We start from the raw sequence: 6,958 nt of genomic DNA on the forward strand, positions 1-6,958 counted from the left end.
GCTCATGAATGTCTCGCGATCAAAGGTTTACTTGACTGTCATCAGCGTAGGGTGCATGTTGCATTCCATCAGCCGGGCCCCCTGTTTCACAGTGTTTCTCACCAGTGTACACTTACCTTTGTTCAAAATGGTTAAAGTTATATTATTATTATTATTATTACTATAGCTATCATCATTATTATTTTCATCATCGTCGTCATCATGCGGTCCAGGGTGATGTCAATTGTCAGAAGAAGATCTGAATGTGCAATTTTGGGTGTGTTTATTCGTTTTTATTTTCAGTATCTTTTGAGCTTTTATTTCAGTCTTTATTTTCATTTTACAATGTAGGGCCTGATACCTTTTGACATACATAGGCCCTACCGTATTGCAATCTCTGAATCGGAGACCACTGAAGTGACTCTTGGGTTCGTGAACATACTTCGTAAATGGATATCGAAATGTGAGGGCAGAGATCAATATGCCTAGACATTTAATGGTTTGTTCACTGCTCCTAATGATGATTTTGGCATTATTTAGTTTTTGTCTCGCACACTGCCAATTTTCTCTCAGCACCCATTGCTAGTCCCTGCAGACTATAATACTATGCAGAATATGGTCATTTTGTCGTCTAATTTAAGACAGCTGGTCTTGGAATCATTCGGTACACATTATACTGTATAAGGAGCCCCTTCCTGGTAACACAACAGAAACACGTGTTTTGGTTGTGTGCAAAACTGTATATATCTTGTTACCACATGACCGGAGTCTGACTCGCTCTGATTTTAAGTCAGTAAAGGCGACCGCAAAACAGCAAACTGAAGAGGGAACCTTGTTACACGATAAAAGAGAGGTACGTCATGAAATGGATAAAATTTAATGATTGTGTATTGCGTGTATAAATGACTGAACGCACTTCAAATGATGATTGCTATATTATACTAGTAATAGATCCACCTCCCTGTTATGATATTGCCTCATGAAGGACGGTTGTAGGTCATAGCCGAGCCCCCGACAACGCCCACAGAACCAACCAATCAGGGGGGCATTTCATGAAGCATTTTGTCTGACAAGTTGTCGGACAAATTGGGCTCTCAGCCAATCAGATGCAGGGATTTCAATAGCTTGTAACAGTTTGTAAGAAAAATATCTGACCAAAATGCTTCATGAAATGCCCCCCAGATCTCCGGAGAGCCAACACACCCCACTGGAATGTTTACATTGGTGCTCTTCCTGGTCAGTCCTTCAGCCCCCTTTCTTCCTATTGTGTAGGCCCTACACTTTACAAATGCAGCAGACTGTGCAAATAGACAAACATTACCTACTGGGCCAAAGTAAAACCCCATCATTTAGATAATAACATTAAAAATCTCCCCGTCTACCTTATATGGCAAGAATAATGGAATGAGATAAGGACAAAATAATTGTTATACCAAGTTTATTGCAACAGAAGGGATTTTGTAATATCATCATGCATTCATCTACGTCAATTCCCATAACCTGTTGGACGCTCTTTGACTTTCAATATTTGATTACAAGAATGAGTCTCAATAACGCCATCTGTGGATCCAACAAGGTTTTTATTCACATGCATCATGCACACAGAGTATTGTTATGATGTTATGTTGTTATGATTTACCAAAGGGTATGTTTGCAAGAACTTAAAGGGAAGGTAAACCCAAAGAGCAATGTGGATTGAGTGAAAGCAGCAACATTAGTAGAACACATCAGTGAAAGTTTGAGGAAAATCGGACAATCGATGCAAAAGTTATGAATTTTTAAAGTTTTGATGTTGGAACCGCTGGATGAGGAGACTACTAGCGGATATGACGTATGAGTGGACAACAATACAAAGAAAATATAAAGGAAATTCAACAAAAATTCGCTTTTCTAGAATTATGAAAGAGCAATGGACCAACCGCTTTCAGAAAGCAGGGGGAATAATTGCTACCCTTAACATATGTCAATGTCAAGTTGATGGAATTTGTAATTTTCATGAAAAATGGATTTTTGTAGTATTTTCTTTATATTTTCTTGGTATTGTTGTCCACTCATACGTCATAACCTCTAGTAGTCTCCTCATTCAGCGGTTCCAACACCAAAACTTTACAAATTCATAACTTTTGCATCGATTGTCCGATTTTCTTCAAACCTTCACTGATGTGTTCTACTAATGTTGCTGCTTTCACTCAATCCACATTGCTCTTGGGGTTTACCTTCCCTTTAATATCATTGTCCTAGTACACTACCCTGACGAAGGCCCGAGGCGGTTAAAAATTTTGTGAATAAAAATCTTCTTATTGGATCAACAGATGGCGTATTTGAGTCTCATTCTTCCTATTATAAAATTTGAAGTCCAACATGTGGAAAATTCCAAGATGAACATCATATACATGTATATACACACACACACACACACACACACACACACACACACACACACATATATATATATATATATATATATATAATATATAGTTCCCTTCCCAAACGTGCGCGGTGCCTCATTATGGATAGCATTATATACTGAAAGAAATTACACTGAGGCAGACGTTGCTCTCGATCTTGAATCTCCCTTTTATTCAGCCAAGCTTTCAGCCATTCATCAGGCCTTCCTCAGGATCTACCAACAGAATAGTTATTATCTGAACAACCTCATGTGTCATATAATATGGAATGCAATTTCATATATATCTTCTGAATTATTTCCTTTATATACACAAATCAATCAGTCAATTTAATACAAATATCCAATCTAGCCTCATCTCATCATCAAAATAACATCATATATCCAGAAAATGTATATGAATAGACTCTTTTATCATAGTTCTGACATATAATAACCACATTTTCTCATAATTCTAAGCATAATAATCACAAACATCATAGACATGTTCATATGTCTATTTGCATTGCGTATATGTATACATACACACACACACACACACACACACACACACACACACATATATATATATATATATATATATATATATATATATTCACATACACACACACATACCCAAGCAAACACACACACACACACAACTCCGGTTGATATAACACTATCTAAATCAACATATCATAGATATTTCTTATATTACCGAAATATAATAACCTGAACCACTGCCAAAATATATCAACTCTTGAATCAGATATATAAACAACAACATTCTATGAATTACCTGCGTGAGACGTGTACCGGTATCAGGTATTTTGATGTGATGTCCTGCATCACAGCACCGTGTGCTCATCTTCTGTCCAAAAAATACAATAATTAACATTCAATCATAATACCTCTTATTTTGCATATACACTCAAACATAATCATATCAAAATATCAGAAAATCATATTCCCAAATCCATCATACACTATTTTACATATCATTCATATCCAATCAAATCAACTCGTGACGCTCAACAGCAATCATGTATCGTGTCATCATACAATAAATATCAACAAAATTTCACAATCATAATATCTATTATGCTACATATAATCATATATACGAACGTAATTGTGCCAGAAATCGCAAATTCGTACATTTTCCCAAATCCATCATTATACACCATTATACATTTCATTCATATCAAATCACATAAACTCATTACGCTCAACATTGTTCATATATCTTGTGATCATACAATAAATATTGATACATACAAATGAAATCTCAATAGTCACGATATATCTAACCTGAAAATAATTAGGGTGTTTTGCCTGTGTTGGGTTATATTGTGTCCTGTCTGGTCATGGCTGAGTGTTCTGCTACGGGTGTTCTACTGTGATCTGAAGTTAGAGTGCGGGGGTTCAGGAAAGGGGCTATGTGGGGTTCATTGGTCAACGTTAATGCCATTGGGGTCAGTGTTTTCAATTTCTTTATCCAGAAGGATTCTCTATGGAGGATTACTTGGCGGGATTTTGTTCTGATTGTCTCGATGCCTGTGATCTCAACATTGTCAACTGAGTCACACATGAGCGATTCTGAAGCGGCGGGTGGGGGATCATGGTCGTAGATCGTTGTGGTGTGGTCATTGTTCTGTTTGTAGGCTGGGATATATATATACATATGAAGAGTTTGTTCGCAAAAACCGATAAGTCCATTTTTGAAGATTTTGAAGTATGGTCTCTGTCATGAAGTACAAAATAATACCTTTTAAATGATATATTGGTCACTACATATAAAGGTACATTTTTGAAGTTCTAGTCAAAAGAAGCGACAATTTTCTTATTATTCTCTTTATTTTTCTTGACCTTTAATCGCAAATATCTCCATTTGGCAAATATGGACTTATCGGTTTTTGCGAACAAACTCTTCATATATACATATATGTATATATATATATACGTATATGTAAATGTATATATATATATATATATATGTATGTATATATATATATATATATATATATATATATATATATATATATATGTGTGTGTGTGTAAATGTATATATATATATCCCTAGTTGGCACCTTAGGGAGACATATTGGGGGGAAGTGTCTTCATTAGGGAGACAACTGGTCATTAAGGAGACAATTTTTGTGTCTCCATTGCGTAAATTGCCATTGAACATGTATTTTAAAATTTGCATATAAAACAAATGGAAATGTCTTCCAAATGACCCATCTAGGAGTATATATATATACATATATCTATATATATAGAAGAAAAGCGAAGAAGGAGGAAGAACCGTGTTGCCACAACACAAAACCCGGACTTGTCATTCCCCTGCAGCCGTTGTGGTCGATTGTGCCTGTCACGAATTGGCCTCTTCAGCCACCAGCGAGCTTGCGCCAGACGTGGACGTCAATGCCCCTAAATCTTCGTTTACGAAGCAAAGCCAAGATATATATATAATATATATATATATATATAGTGAGAACTTTGAGCAAAGAAAATGGGTTTTCATCGGGATTCGAACCCGAGACCTCCGGATTACTAGACCGGTGCTCTACCGACTGAGCTATTGAAAGCCCTAGATCGGTGTTCGTCCCAAACCCTTAATTCTCTGTCTAGTAATCCGGAGGTCTAGTAATCCGGAGGTCTCGGGTTCGAATCCCAATGAAAACCCATTTTCTTTGCTCAAAGTTCTCACTATTTATTTATTTATTTCTGGTCAGTTTTCCCTTTCTTGTTTCAAAAAAAAAAAATATATATATATATATATATATATAAGTAACAAAGCTGCAACAAAGTTCATGCTGTATTCACCAACGGTTTATTTCTTCACACAAATTTTCGAGCGTCTCGCCGCCCTTTCTCAAGTGTTGATACTAATATATATATATATATATATATATATATATATATATTAGTTTGTGTACAATTATGCAATAGTATGTGTATACATGAAACAAAAAATAACCACCACACACACACACATGAAGGAAAAGGAAGAAACCATGCACTCACAAGGTACAAGAAGTAAGAAGTTAGAGAAGACACAAACATACAATGCTCCTTGCAATTCAATGCAAGTACAGGTACAACATGAATGCACAAAAACTACACTCTGCATGACATACGCCACAAACATACAATACACATGCAAACAAAAGTGAGAGAAGATACAAGGGGGAGTGGTCACTTGCCACACATGAAACTTGGAAATGCCGCCATCGCATATAATTATATGCACCATGATTATATTTAGAAAACATTTACCAACATAAATGCAATGGAAATAAAATCTGTATGTAGAAGTTGTACTTACTACCATATTTATTGTAACTTGATAAGTGGCCAAGTAATTTTCTTCACAGGCAGTGTAGAAGAGCATGTTTTCAACGACATGCTAGATTGCACGCTCTCTTTCTTAACCTTTCTATCCTTGGTTAAACACAAGGCAGGTCATTTCTCATTATCTATTTCTACCTTGAGGCCACTGGCAGTGATTGTAACATTGCACTGGCATCATTTCAGTATGTCAATGTAATTCACACAAAGTATACATGAATTGCAAATTTACAGTGATAACTACTGTACTAGTCACCCTGCCAATAACAATATTTTCAGAACAGGAATGACATACTGTAATATTTCATCAGGGCTCGATATTAGCAGGGCCCAGAACCACTGTCCACTATTCAAGAATAGATGTCTGGTCATCAAATTTCCATCTTTTAGAGGCCTGATTGTGAAGGTAAAATCTAAAATTATTTTCTTTTATTTCGGGTTGTATCTTTCTTTTTTGGCGAGTTTGGTGAGTTTGACTGCTTAACAATTGTGGAAGTAGTTCACATCACAAGACTTGAAGAAAAATGCAGTTACCACAGCAACACATCAGGTACAAACACAATAAAGTGTCTTGCATAACTACACATAGATAGATAGATTATATGCCCTACATACTGAATTTCAAATAAATTGCTTAAAAACTGTGAAGTATTTCGTCAACAAGGTTTTTGGGAAATTGTGGTTACCATGGCAACGTTTTCTTTGACAAACATAAAAAAAAATGTGTCTTGCACATCTACACCTTAATGTCATCATGTACACCAAATTTGAGTTCAATTGCTTCAGAATTGTGGAAGCAGTTCACTCCACAAGATTTTTTAATAAGAAAATATGCTGTTACCATGGCAATGCCTTGTCAGATACAAACACAATGTGTGTCTTGCATAACTTCACCTATAGATCATTATACATACTGAATTTGATATAAATTGTTTAAATACTGTGGAAGTAGTTCACTTCACAAGGTTTTTGGGAAATTGTGGTTAGCATGGCAATGCTTTCTCCGACAAACATAAAAAACATATCTTGCACATCTACACCTCAATATCATCATGTACACCAAATTTGAGTCCAATTGCTTCAAAATTGTGGAAGTAGTTCACTTCATAAGGTTTTGCAGTTAATATGCTGTTACCATGGTAATGCCTTGTCAGGTACAAATACAACGTGTGTCTTGCATAACTTCACCTATAGATCATTATACATATCAAATTTGAAATAAATTGCTTAAGTACTGTG

The 6,958-nt window shown here is 35.7% G+C and overlaps 1 non-coding gene across 1 annotated transcript; it reads right to left on the bottom strand.

Moving 5' to 3' along the window:
* Positions 1-4,883: 4,883 nt before the first annotated feature.
* Positions 4,884-4,957, bottom strand: Trnat-agu (transfer RNA threonine (anticodon AGU)). The gene has a single exon. It is a non-coding gene; the product is annotated as a tRNA-Thr (tRNA).
* Between the last annotated feature and the right edge of the window lie 2,001 nt (positions 4,958-6,958).

The sequence above is a fragment of the Diadema antillarum genome, unplaced genomic scaffold, assembly GCF_040938485.1.
Source record: "Diadema antillarum isolate AM-2024a unplaced genomic scaffold, OU_Dant_1.0 seq00000604_RagTag, whole genome shotgun sequence".
NCBI classification, from domain to species: Eukaryota; Metazoa; Echinodermata; class Echinoidea; order Diadematoida; family Diadematidae; genus Diadema; species Diadema antillarum.